At 43.8% G+C, this 14,783-nt stretch overlaps 1 protein-coding gene across 1 annotated transcript in view; it reads right to left on the reverse strand.

The window, feature by feature from the left end:
* Nucleotides 1-14,783, reverse strand: part of LOC115145330 (KN motif and ankyrin repeat domain-containing protein 4-like) — a 101,425-nt gene that overhangs the window by 68,163 nt on the left and 18,479 nt on the right. The gene's annotated exons all lie outside the window — the stretch shown is intronic.

Below are 14,783 nucleotides of genomic sequence, written 5' to 3' on the forward strand. Positions count from 1 at the left end.
TTTCCAGTTTGTTGAAATGAAAGTGAAACAGTCTATCCATTCATTTTCAGTAGACTCTCTTATGGAGAGTGACTTACAGTAGTGAGGGCACACATTTTCTCACTTGTCCCCCTTGGGAATCAAACCCACAACCCTGCCGTTATAAGCACCATGCTCTACCGACTGAGCTTACATGGGACCTTGGTACAAACCCAGACGAGCAGCCTACAATATAGTAAGGTAAATGTACATGAAGCGGTTTGTAAGGATGCTAAATTAATACTGCACATCAAGTGGTTGTTTTCCATGTGATTTGATGTGAATGTTTGAGGACAGGGTTTTGTTCTTTCTGGATTCCATTAGAATGTCAATCACAGAGAAAGGGGCAGGGTTTAGTTCTTTCTGGATTCCATTAGAATGTCAATCACAGAGAAAGGGGCAGGGTTTTGTTCTTTCTGGATTCCATTAGAATGTCAATCACAGAGAAAGGGGCAGGGTTTTGTTCTTTCTGGATTCCATTAGAATGTCAATCACAGAGAAAGGGGCAGGGTTTAGTTCTTTCTGGATTCCATTAGAATGTCAATCACAGAGAAAGGGGCAGGGTTTAGTTCTTTCTGGATTCCATTAGAATGTCAATCACAGAGAAAGGGGCAGGGTTTAGTTCTTTCTGGATTCCATTAGAATGTCAATCACAGAGAAAGGGGCAGGGCAACATCTCTTACAATGCCAACTCCTGAATCCTGCAAAATACTGTTCTTAACGATACAACTCACTGAAAGAAAAGCTGAGAAAAAAAGAGAGTCTATATCGGTCTGCTAATACTAGTAAATGCCCAGTGCACTACTTTTCAAGGGATGCTGCAGCACCCTCAGCACCCCTACTTCCCCCACTATGGGTGAAATACAGTGAGCTCAGAAAGTACCGGGACAGTGGCACAGATTGGTTGTTTTGGCTCTGTACAAAACAGTTAATCTGATAATACTTGTGGAATATTTTTTTTTAAACTTGCTTGATATATGCTTTCCAGGTTCTTGAAATACTTATTTCTACGTGAAAAACTGAAATGGTCTATTCATTCCTTTTCCACTCTAGTAGATGCTCTTATCCAGAGCGATTTACAGTAGTGAGTGCATACATTTTCGTACTGGTTCCTCCGTGGGAATCGAACCCACGACCCTGCATTCGCAAGCGTTACGCTCTAACAACTGAGCCACATCATCACAAACTGCTTGATGTCTCGATGTACTCAATTACTCTATTGTGCGTTGTTTTTCTTCATGGTGATGGTAAATCCACAGGTACAAACCTACATGACCAGCCTATGTACAATACAATAATGTATATTAAGTGGTTTGTAAAGTGGTTGTTTTCCATGTTATTTGATCAAGAAAAACATTTAATTTGATGTGGATGTTGATAATATATTTTTCGAAAAAATAATAAAATAATAATAATAATATTTAGAGGTTCAGAATTAGAGGGAAAAGTAGAGGTTCAGAATTAGAAGGAAAAGTAGAGGTTCAGAATTAGAGGGAAAAGTAGAGGTTCAGAATTAGAGGGAAAAGTAGAGGTTCAGAATTAGAGGGAAAAGTAGAGGTTCAGAATTAGAAGGAAAAGTAGAGGTTCAGAATTAGAGGGAAAAGTAGAGGTTCAGAATTAGAGGGAAAAGTAGAGGTTCAGAATTAGAAGGAAAAGTAGAGGTTCAGAATTAGAAGGAAAAGGAAGGGGTTCAGAATTAGAAGGAAAAGTAGAACTTCAGAATCAGAAGGAAAAAGTAGAGCTTCAGAATTAGAAGGAAAAGTAGAGCTTCAGAATTAGAAGGAAAAAGTAGAGGTTCAGAATCAGAAGGAAACGTAGAGGTTCAGAATTAGAAGGAAAAAGTAGAGGTTCAGAATCAGAAGGAAAAAATAGAGGTTCAGAATCAGAAGGAAAAAGTAGAGGTTCAGAATTAGAAGGAAAAGTAGAGGTTTAGAATTAGAAGGAAAAGTAGAGTTTCAGAATTAGAAGGAAAAGTAGAGGTTCAGAATCAGAAGGAAAAAGTAGAGGTTCAGAATTAGAAGGAAAAGTAGAGGTTTAGAATTAGAAGGAAAAGTAGAGTTTCAGAATTAGAAGGAAAAGTAGAGGTTCAGAATTAGAAGGAAAAGGTAGGGGTTCAGAATTAGAAGGAAAAGTAGAACTTCAGAATCAGAAGGAAAAAGTAGAGCTTCAGAATTAGAAGGAAAAGTAGAGCTTCAGAATTAGAAGGAAAAAGTAGAGGTTCAGAATCAGAAGGAAACGTAGAGGTTCAGAATTAGAAGGAAAAAGTAGAGGTTCAGAATCAGAAGGAAAAAATAGAGGTTCAGAATCAGAAGGAAAAAGTAGAGGTTCAGAATTAGAAGGAAAAGTAGAGGTTCAGAATTAGAGGGAAAAAGTAGAGGTTCAGAATTAGAAGGAAAAGTAGAGGTTCAGAATCAGAAGGAAAAAGTAGAGGTTCAGAATTAGAAGGAAAAGTAGAGGTTTAGAATTAGAAGGAAAAGTAGAGTTTCAGAATTAGAAGGAAAAGTAGAGGTTCAGAATCAGAAGGAAAAAGTAGAGGTTCAGAATTAGAAGGAAAAGTAGAGGTTTAGAATTAGAAGGAAAAGTAGAGTTTCAGAATTAGAAGGAAAAGTAGAGGTTCAGAATCAGAAGGAAAAAGTAGAGGTTCAGAATTAGAAGGAAAAGTAGAGGTTTAGAATTAGAAGGAAAAGTAGAGTTTCAGAATTAGAAGGAAAAGTAGAGGTTCAGAATTAGAAGGAAAAAGGGAGACAGAGTGCATTTAAGACCAAAATAACCTCCTGTTAACGCAGTGAAGAGAAAGTGCCTCATTGAAGAACACCATTTCTCACAACCCATTTACTGCCCATCTGTTAGCGTCAGTGTTGGTGTGAGGCCTGCTTTTGGTGAGGCATTCCTGGTCGATGATTACAGCTCAAACCTTTAAATCCACAGTAGCAGAATCACAGACAACGCTGGCTGATAGAATGATAGGACTCCGGAAGATACTTTTTCTCTAGGTATCTGTTTACGATACAGAACTGGGCGGCCATGATGGAGCATTGGTCACAGTCGAAACAACAAATAAATATCAAACTGTAGCATCCCATTGAGGCAATTCATGCTGTGAGGATTGGCAACAACACCTCCTCCACACTGACCTTTAACACAGGGGACCCCGGGGTGTTTCTTCCCCAGTCCTCTGCTACACTCCCTGTTCACCCACAGCTGCATGGCATTGCACGACACCAACTCCATCGCCAACTTTGAAGACGACACCACATTTGTAGGCCTGATAACCAACAACAACGAGTCAGCCCATAGCGAGGAGGTAAGTTAACTGCAGTAAAGGTTTCAGGGAAACCGATATAGATGTGTCATGTCTCCAGATGTAGAAGTCAAAGGAACCAAACTGGCACAATGAGACAATAATCAGTAGCCATCTGCTCCACTGTTCAGCCGACAAATTGGGTTGTTATGCGCTTCATATTCGCTGACAGTCCAGAGCAATATGATTTGGACATAATCTGTATTTGTGGCCGACAGCCAGACTGATCATCCATGGAGAGAGAAAGACTGAAGAGGCGTATAGCCACAGTAGACAATGCAGAGGATTGCTAAATCATCTGCAACAACAACAACAACTGAGCATTAGTGACCACTTTCATATATGTGCCACAACACAATGCTGTACTGCTGGCAGTGTGGATCAGGTTATCCAACCCTCAGGAGAGACAGGTTTAGGGTTAGGTCCAAATGGTGCGGGCTCAGGTATGGTTGGGAGTAATGGTAATGAACAGCTTATTGTGAAGGTAGGCCTACGTCACTGTACATAACATCATCACGCACATAAGCCCCCCCCCCCTCTCTCTCTCTCTCTCTCTCTCTCTCTCTCTCCCTCCCTCCCTCCCTCCCTCCCTCCCTCCCTCCCTCCGTCCTTTTTATCTATTCCTGTCTCTCTCTGCTCTCTCTCTCTCTCTCTATATATATACACATACATATATCTCTTTCTGTCCCTCTGTCCCACCCTTTTTCTCTGAGATCTCATATTGGCTGCGTATGATCCTATCTACCAGTAGCCCCTCCCACCTCTTCCCTCTATCGCTGTATCTGGGGAGAACAGAGACAGAGCAACACACACCAATATTTGGATTAATAAATAGCTACATGGAGCTTCTTATAGATACAACATTGTCTATTGTGACCATAAAGACACAATTTATGCATACCTATATTGTGTATGTGGTCTCTCTCTGCAACGGATATGAAATAAGGAGAGCACAAATTGCTCGATTGAATGTTCACTCACTATTTTAACAGCTTGAAGAGGTCGAAACAGAGCTCTTAAAATGATTCACACACGCACGCATACACATACACACTTAACGGCTTGCGGGAGAGAGAAATGTTAGAGACAGGGAGAGTGCAGGCCTCAATAAATAGACGTAAGTGCAGGGCAAACACACACTCTGACTAATGCACACACACGCATGCACACACACAGACCAGCCAGTCCCGTGGAGCTGAGGTGCGGAAGCAGTACAGGTGTACACACTCGCGCACACACATCGACCAGTCACTCTTGCAGGCCATAATGTCTCTCCCGTCCACACCACACTGGGCTTCAGTTGGTTTAGCCATGCTGCAGCAGTGTTGTTACTCAGGGAGCTGACTGTGGTATGATGCGGAAGTCCTGCTTAAGCTGTAGAACACCTGTACTGCTGTTGCATCTCAGCTCCACGGGACTGTGTGTGTGTGTGTGTGTGTGTGTGTGTGTGTGTGTGTGTGTGTGTGTGTGTGTGTGTGTGTGTGTGTGTGTGTGTGTGTGTGTTTGGAACACCTATGTATGAATGATGTACATTGACTACAGTTCAGCATTCAACACTATTGTTCCCCCTCAAGTCCGTCACCAAGCTCAGAGCCTTGGGTCTGCACACCACCCTCTGCAACTGGATCCTGGACTTCCTGACAGACAGACCACAGGCTGTGAGGATTGGCGACGACACCTCTACACCGACTCTCAGGTGTTTCTCAGCCGTCTTCTGTACTCCCTGTTAACCCGTGGCTTTGCCACGACACCAACCCCATCATCAAGTTTGTTACCTCCCTTACCGTGGGGCAGACGGTATCAGAGCATAAGGTCTGATACTAACAGGCTCTACAAGCCATCAGACTGCTCAACATTTGAATGGGACTGACCACCTGCACTGACTCTTCGCACCTTAGCACACATGCACTTACTCGTGCACACGTACGTTCACATGCATGCGCGCACACACACACACACACACAACGAGATGGCGCCGATAGACACGTTCACTGTGTTTCCAGCTCCTAGCCAACTTTGCAGTATTTTTTTAATGTGTGTGTGTGTTATTTATGACATGATTTACCCAGAACGATTCTTGTATTATTAAGTACAGACAAAAAATATTTTTGGACATTAGATCTGTGGTCACTCACCAGACATTCCAGCAGAAATTTGACTTCCCTGACCTGGATCAACATGCCAACACCAGAGAAGAAGAAGAAGTGGGGCCCTAGTCAGACTCAGGCGGCGTGCATACCATCCACTGGAGAAGAAGAAGAAGTGGGGCCCTAGTCAGACTCAGGCGGCGTGCATACCATCCACTGGAGAAGAAGAAGAAGTGGGGCCCTAGTCAGACTCAGGCGGCGTGCATACCATCCACTGGAGAAGAAGTGGGGCCCTAGTCAGACTCAGGCGGCGTGCATACCATCCACCGGAGAAGAAGAAGAAGTGGGGCCCTAGTCAGATTCAGGCGGCGTGCATACCATCCACCGGAGAAGAAGAAGAAGTGGGGCCCTAGTCAGACTCAGGCGGTGTGCATACCATCCACTGGAGAAGAAGAAGAAGTGGGGCCCTAGTCAGACTCAGGCGGCGTGCATACCATCCACCGGAGAAGAAGAAGAAGTGGGGCCCTAGTCAGACTCAGGCGGGCGTGCATACCATCCACTGCTTCCATGTACATTACATTCAGTCCCCGGAAAATAAAGTAGATGAGCTCCGGGCAAGGATCTCCTTACAGAGAGACATCAGCGACTAACATACTCTGTTTTACAGAGTCATGTCTCTCTCTGGATATATTGTCCCCATCCATTCAGCCAGCAGGGTTCTCCCTCCATCAGGTGGACATGGTTTGATTGTGGTACAGGAACTCACATCCTTTTGCTCTCTTGATCTGGAATACCTCACCATCAAATACCGACCGCAATACCTCCCGAGATAATTTTCTTCGGTCATAGTCACTGCCGTATATACATCCCCCCCAAGCCGACAACGTGGCGGCTCTCGAGGATCTACATTGGACTATGTCCAAACTGGAAACCGCATATCCTGAGGCCACATTTATTGTAGCTGGGGAACGCTAACAAAATTCTATCAATACATCTCCTGTGCTACACACACATCACGAACTCTGGAACATTGTTACTCCCCCTTCCGGGACGGCTACAAGGCCATACCCCACCCTCCCTTCTGCAAATCAGATCACGCCTCAATTCTGCTCCTCCCCACCTATAGGCAGACACTTAAACAGGAGGTACCCGTGGTAAGGACTGTTCAATGTTGGTCTAACTCATCAGAATCTATTCTTCAAGATTGTTTTTATCACGCGAACTGGGGAATGTTCCGGGTTGCCTCTGAGAATTGCATTGACCTATACACTGACTTGGTGACTGGGTGCATCGGGAAGTGCATAGAGGGTGTTGTTCCCACTCTGTTGATTAGAACTTATCCAAACCAAAACCTGTGGACAGAGGGCAACATTTGCGCAAAACTGAAAGCACGAACCACTGTATTTAATCATGGCAAGGTGACTGGGAACATGGACGTGTACAAAAAGACCAGCTTTGACCTCCGTAGGGAAATCAAATACACAAATATACCAGTACAGGGACAAAGTGGAGTCACAATTCAATGGCTTAGACAAAAGATGTATGTGGCAGGGACTCCAGACAATAACGTATTATAAAGGGATAGTGAACCAAGTCATGGACACCGACTGCTTGCTGCTGGATAAGCTAAATACCTTATTTTCCCGCTTCGAGGAAATCAACATCAAGCCGCTGACGCAGGCCCCCAGCTCATGAGGACTGTGTGCTCTCATTCTCAATGGCCAACATAAGTAAGTAATTTAAGCATGTTTACCCTCGCAAGGCTGCCGGCCGAGACGGCTTCCCAAGTCGCATTCTCAGAGCATGTGCAGACCAGCTGGCTGGAGTGTTTACAGATATACATGTATTCAATCTCTCCATATCTCAGTCTGTTGTCCCCACTTGCTTCAAGATGTCCACCATTGTTCCTGTACCCAAGAAAGCGAAGGTAACTGAACTAAAATACTATCGCCCCGTAGCACTCACTTCTGTCATCATGAAGTGTTTTGAAAGGCTATTTAAAGACCATACACCTTACCCATAAACCTAGGGAATTCGCATACCACCCCAACAGATCCACGGATGACGCAATCAAAATTTCTCTGCTCACTGCCCTCTCCCATCTGGACAAGAGAAATTCCTATGTAAGACTGCTGTTCATCGACTGCAGCTCAGCCTTCAACACCATAGTTCTCTTCAAGCTCATCACTACGCTCAGGGCCCTGGTTCTGAACCTCTCCATGTGCAACTAGGTCCTGGACTTCCTGACGGGCCGATCCCAAGAGGGGAAAGTAGGCAACAACACGTGGGCCCCACAGGGGTGCGTGCTCAGCCCCCTTCCTATACTCTCTGTTCACCCGTGACTGGCTGGCCACGCACGTCTCCACGTCTCTCTCTAATCATCAAGTTTGCTGATGACACAACGGTGGTAAGCCTGCTTACCAACAATGACGAGACAGCCTACAGAGTAGAGGTGAGAGCTCTGGTGAAGTGGTGCCAGGAAAATAACCTCTCCCTTAACTTCAACAAAACAAAGGAGCTGATAATGGACTACAGGAGACAGCAGGGAGAGCACGCCCCCCATCCACATTGACAGGGAGTGGAGAGGGTCTAAAGCTTCAGGTTCTTTGGCGTGCATGTCACTGATGATCTGAAATGGTCCCTTATCACAGACAGTGTGGTGACGAAGGTGCAACAGCGCCTCTTCAACCTCAGGAGGCTGAAGAAATGTGGCTTGGCCCTGAAATTCTACAGATGCACCATTGAGAGCATCCTGTCGGGCTGTATCTCCACCGGGTATGGCAATTGCACCGTTCGCAACTGCAAGGCTCTCCAGAATGTAGTGTGGTCAACCCAATGCATCATCGGGGGCATACTGCCTGCCCTCCAGGACATCTACAGCACCGGGAGTCACAGAAAGGCCAAGAAGATCATCAAGGACCCCCTGACCTACGGCCTGCTCGCCCCACTACCATCTAGAAGGCTGATGCAGTGCAGGTGCATCAAAGCTGGTACCAAGAGATTGATAAACAGCTTCTATGTCCAGGTCATCAGACTGTTAAACAGTCACCACTAGCCAGCCCCGCCCAGTGCCCTGCCCTGAACCTTTGTCACTGTTAAAAAATCTAAATGTGTTTTATATTTGAGATTCTTCAAAGTAGCCACCCTTTGCCTTGCTGACAGCTTTGCACACTCTTGGCATTCTCTCAACCAGCTTCATGAGGAATGATTTTCCAACAGTCTTGAAGGAGTTCCCACATATGCTGAACACTTGTTGGCTGCTTTTTCTTCACTATGCAGTCCAACCCATCCCACACCATCTCAATTGGGTTGCGGTCGGGTTATTGTGGAGGCCAGGTCATTCTGATATATCTCGTTCTGATATTTCACAATTTAGTTTCTTTTCATTTGTGCGTATTGTATTTCTAGGTATTATTACTGCACTGTTGGAGCTGGAAGCACAATCCATGCTACACACACATTACAATTCCTGCTACCAGAATATGATTTATTATCGCTAATAACAATCTGCCCCTCAATCTCCCCTTTTCTGATACATGTGTAAATATTGGACTGTAAATTGAGCCTTCCTGTATTAGACTCATGCTAAAACGGTCATTCTATTCTACTTTAAGCATTTACTTTAAGCTCATATTCTAATATTTCTTGTTTTTTCTTGTTGTTGCATTGTTGAGAAGGAACCTGCAAGTAAATGTTTAATTGTACAGTGTATACCATGTATGTATGACTAATAACAATTCAAACTTGTGTGTGTGGTCTGGTCTACTCCCAACTGGATTCACTCTCCTTTTTCCATGGCTCTCTGTACACTACATCACTACATACAGTACATAGTATACCCACTGAGTGACTGGCTATCCTCCATGCCTGGGCCCGGCTGGCTTGCCTTCACACACAGAGAGAGAGAGGACCTGATATATGGCAGCCAAACACGGCCCCATCTGTTGATCTACTGCCCAGCTTCAGCTTATCCACATTCTAGCAATCCGCTCCCTACAAACCGTTTGCAGTGTCTTCGCAGAGTGGGAGAATTTGAAAGATGGTAAATAGTTCAAACCCACCAGTTTCTCTCTTTCATCTTCTCCCTTCCCTCTTTCTCTGCTCAAGTCCTACTCTATCTCTGCTCTTCTCCGTCTCCTCTCACATCTCTCATTGGATTCTCAGAGGATTGGTAGGCATATGTTTAGGCCCTCAGAACACAATTATCACCCAAAGCCACTGCAGAGGACGCATGAGAGGAAGGGCAATAAAACTCAAGTTTCCTCTATAGTTGCGGATGGGAGAGATAAAACTTTTATTAGTTAGCAAGTCATCAGATTAGAAATGCATGTGCACGGTTCTGTTGTCCCGAGAGAACAGCAGAAGTAGTGAAGTGGAGCATGTTATGTTTTACAGCTTTAATTACCTGAAGACATCAACACTATCACTCACCACAAGGGCACTACAGGGGCCTCCACGTACCCCTTTGACCTACTGCGATAGAGGAGAGGTGGAGGAGGGAAGGGAAGAGAGGGGGGAGATCAGTGAGACAGAGAGACAAAGGAGTAGAGACAGAGGGAGAAGGAGTGATACCCAGAAGAATGACTGAATGAAATCCAAAATGACTGAATGTAAGAAAGTGGAAAACAAGCATAGACCCAGCCAAACTACTCAAACACACTATTGTCCTAAAAAGCCACAGTGGTAAATATAGCCTCTTCTACTCTCTCACATAGCTGTGGTCGACAGTTTCCCATAGGGGCGCAACTTTCACTGGAGACGGGGACATGTCCCCCCACATTCTGAAATATGTATTTATGTCCCTCCCAGTTGTATCATTGGAATGTGATGCAAAACAAGGCAAAAGTGTGATTTAAGAACATGCAGACACCTCCCAGGCTGTTTGGAGTGTTTATTTGACTGGATTTAGGACCACGCGGACACCACAGAGCGGGCTGACAGGCTGTGTGAAGGCAAAGCTTCTGGAAGGCATGGGAGAGTTGAGCATATTTCAGTGTACGCGTTGCACTCTTTCACCGAGTTGTAAAAGTAACAGAAACTGGCTACTCTTTAGTTGATTGATGTAGCTGGCAAGGTAACTGCTGTTTAACTTAACAGAAAAAAACAAGTGTTTATTTGCAGTGCTGATCTAGTATTGTAACTGGCATGTAATGTTAGCTAATGTTTCATCTCCTCTCCGCTACCACAACCAGGTCAGCTCTAGCCTCTAGTTATCTGTCAGGTAGCGATGTAAGGTGGCTATTATTACTATCTAACAGTTGTTTGTATGGACTTTGTTTTGTCACGTTTCAGAAGTAAATGAACTTGGCAAGCTTTCGTCAGTTAATGTACCGTTTGAGATAGAGAGCTGTCCAAAAGTTGGCTTATATTAGCTATTATTTTTGCCTCAATCAAACTAGACCTGAATCAAACGATGAAACCATCGGCCAAACGATTGAAGATTGATATTCTGATGTTTTTTCAGTGCAATGTGAGTTATATTAGTCAGTATGTCAATGTCACGTTATTGATCTGTCAGTTTCCCTAGCTAATTCCCTACTTTTCACATACAGTAATACAGTAATAAACAGCTCTAACGTTACAGGCTTCAGTGTCATGGTGCACAGTAGAGGTCTGCCCCCTGCCCCAACTGATTGCTTCATTCCGCTCCCGGCCCACATCTGCCGGTTTTCAATCCGACTCCCACCCTGTACCGCAAGAACTGGTCCCAAGAGATTCTCACATGGCCCTTACATTGTATCACAGGTCCATATCAATCAATATGCTGAATGTAGTTTGAAGAGAGCAGAGTTGGAGAAACTTGCACTTTCTCTTGAGCAATTTTTATAGCCTATCTTTTAGGAGTGGGGAGATTTTCAGATGGAGAAATATGGGTGACCAATATTTAGGCCTATATCTAGGCAATGTAGTAAACTATAGTCTAATCATAGGCCTATTTAGGAAGTACATTTCCTTTCAAATATAAGTGTCCCGTGCTTCTCTACATAGGCTATAGCCTACTCTATTTAACTGAGACCACATGCACACCTGATCTCACAGGTATGGCTACTGAACTGGAAACAGCAAGAATTATGACAGTGACACCTGCTATGTTTTGCATAGTCCTATAGGATATAGCCTAGTTTTTAGGAAGATGATTGGCAGCCAGAGACAACTGGCTTCAATACTAATTGAAAATGAAAAGGCACAATGCTCGCTCACCCTAGTAGCCTAACCTATGGTCACCATAGTAGCCTAACCTATGTGCGCTAACCTAACCTTGTGCCTTTTCCTATTCAATCATGATTAAAACATGTTTTTTAACTTAGACTCAAGTTGGTTGAGCGCCCTCCGCTTCTTTTCACTATCAATATTTATTTACAGACACTGTAGTAAACTACAGTCTAATCATATTCAAGTTAACTACCATGTGATTCTCCGCCCATGTAGGCAGCCTACTCTATTTCAGTGAGACCACACACACTAGGCGCACTTGAACTCTCACACCCAACCAGGAGAGGTAGGCTACTGAAGTTGAAGCAGCGAATTCTGAGTGTGTGAATAATGTGAACAAATGTGTGCTTTAAATACAATAGGTAGGCTAACACACACAAAGCAGAAAGAGGATCGTTTCAAAATGATCTGTGGTGACCGCGCCGCAATGATCTGTCGGGACCTGCAGGTCTCGCAGGCATCCCGTGGGATGCAGTCAGTACACAACAATATGCTCCTCCTATCTTAGCAGGATCCGATGGTGACATGGGTCCCAGCAGGGTCAAACAGCCAGGAAAGACCAGTCTTCAATAAAGTCCATCATTTATGTCCAAATACCTCCTTTTTGTTTGCGTGTTTAGCCCAGTAATCCAGATGCATAATGCGCGAGCGTTTAGTTTAGACGAAAAGTCAAAAAAGTAATATTAGTTCCTAGAAACATGTCAAACGATGTATAGAATTAATCTTTAGGATGGTTTTATCATAAATCTTTCAATAATGTTTCAACCAGACAAGTCCTTTGTCTGGAACGCAGCTAACTCTCACGGCCGAGCACCTCATGGCATTCTGCCAGACCCCTGATTCAAACAGCTCTTATTCGCTCCCCCTTCACGGTAGAAGCCTGAAACAAGGTTCTAAACACTGTTGACATCTAGTGGAAGCCTTAGGAAGTGCAATATGACCCCATAGACACTGTATATTGGATAGGCAAAGACTTCAAAACCTCACATTTCCCATTTCCTGGTGGATTTATTCTCAGGTTTTTGCCTGCCATATGAGTTATGTTATACTCACAGACATCATTCAAACAGTTTTAGAAACTTCAGCGTGTTTCCTATCCGAATCTTCTAATTATATGCATATTCTAGCTTTTTGGGCCTGAGTAGCAGGCAGTTTACTCTGGGCACCATAATCATCCAAGCTACTCAATACTGCCCCCCAGTCCCAAAGAAGTTTTAACAATATCAGTGAATGATACAGTTCAAGTTCCATCTTGAATTGATGGGTGGCCCTACAGTAGCTACAGGACAACAGTCTGGGATCTGGAAATAATGATGATTTACATTTTTTTACCATTTATTATGTTCTTGGGTAATATAATGTATAAATGTACACCAAGGTAATTCTTTGTCTTGCCTAATTCTAGGAGGATCAGATGGTGAAAGGGGTCTCAGCAGAGTCAGGCAGCCAGGGAAGATGAGTCTGTGACGGAGGTGAGTTCTTGCAGTGCAACGTATACCCTGGGAATCGGAAAGCAAGTGCAGGTGGTGAGATTAATAAGAAATGGAACGTCGAACAATAGAACAAACACAAGCAGCGTATAGACATGAATCACCATGAGTGACAGATATAGGGGGGGTTAATACGTGAGGTAATGGAGTCCAGGTGCGCCTGATGTTGATGTGCAGGTACGCGTAATGATTGATACCAGGTGTGCGTAATGATGGATCCCAGTACCAGTGGTTAGAGTACCGGCGACGTCGAACGCTGGAGGGGAGGAGCGGGAGTAGACGTGACATGCAGATACAACACTTTATTCTCCATATCCAGCAAACACTGGACAAGCCATATGCTTTTTAAGGCAGTCTGACAAACCTCCAATGTTCATTTCCAAACTGTATCAACGATTGATACACTCTTTTCCCGATAACACAAAACATGTAAAACAAAAATGGGACATATTTGAATATGTTATGGTCTTGTGAAGGCTGGCTGAATTCTGGCAAAGATTATGTTCTTTTATCTCAGCATGTCTACAGATTCTCCTCTCCCTGTTTTTGATTGCTTAGAAATGTTGATACTAGAGACAGCTATGATAAGAAACTGTTTAACCTAACATTTATAGTGGCTCATAAATGCATTTCCATTAATTAGAAGGTTGTCTATCCTCCCACAATGTATGGAAGAAATGTCAAGTTAAGTACAGTACCACTCGATTTGTTTTAAGATTAAGGGTATACTGTGTAACTTTCATAAGATTTGGATGCCTTATATGGACTACTGTATGACAAAAGGAGTCTGTATTGAAAACATGCCCACGCCAGAGGAGATATAGGCAATCCCTAGCTGCTGGGCCGCTCAGTCCTGGCCATGGGGGTCTGTACTGTTGTCACTCTGGGCTTGGCCTAACACACCTGAAACCAATCATGAAGGTTTCACTAAGATCCTAAAGCTGAATGGGTTGTGTTGGGTTGGGGAGCTAGAGGGCCGTGGACCCCGAGGGTCAGGGGGGGGGTGACCCATTTATATTGTGCTGAAGTAAAAAGAGCTTTACAGAACTAATAGGCCTATGCTATGATAAATACTAAGGGTGTACTGTTTCTGTGTGTTAATGTGTAGTTTTCATTCAACTTTTGTTTTCCAAACCTTTCCCTTGAGATATAAAAAAAAAAAAAAAAAAAAGATGGGAAGGAAGTTGTGTTGGGGAGTTGAGTTATTGACTGTTTGGGGTCGGGGGTGAAGGTGGCTCGGGTTGGCAACACTATATTGATTATTGAATTACCATGGACCCAGTTCAGTTTTATCAATCACTTAAACATATTTAATAATCTCTTACCTAGCTTAATGACTGTGGGCATTTTTGCTTACCTTTTGTTGTTCTAAATAGAGACTAGAAGGGCCATCTTAGATTGTGTAGGAAAATGTGCTTTAGATGCCCGCCAGACAAGTTATGTCCCCCTCTGCAGTGCTGGGTGATTTAAAAAGTCATAGTCAATCGATCAATAATATAATAATACAATACAATATTTACAACACGTAGAATCAATAAGAATAGCAAGGTTCAGAACTTTTGTAAAACATCACAGCGCAGTTGAAAAATATGTGACGAATAGAAATAAAAAATGGATGGTGTTCAGAGATAAATGGGAGGGGTTGAGTGGAGCTAAAGGATGGGACTAATAACA

This window comes from Oncorhynchus nerka, linkage group LG17 (genome assembly GCF_034236695.1).
Source record: "Oncorhynchus nerka isolate Pitt River linkage group LG17, Oner_Uvic_2.0, whole genome shotgun sequence".
NCBI lineage: Eukaryota > Metazoa > Chordata > Actinopteri > Salmoniformes > Salmonidae > Oncorhynchus > Oncorhynchus nerka.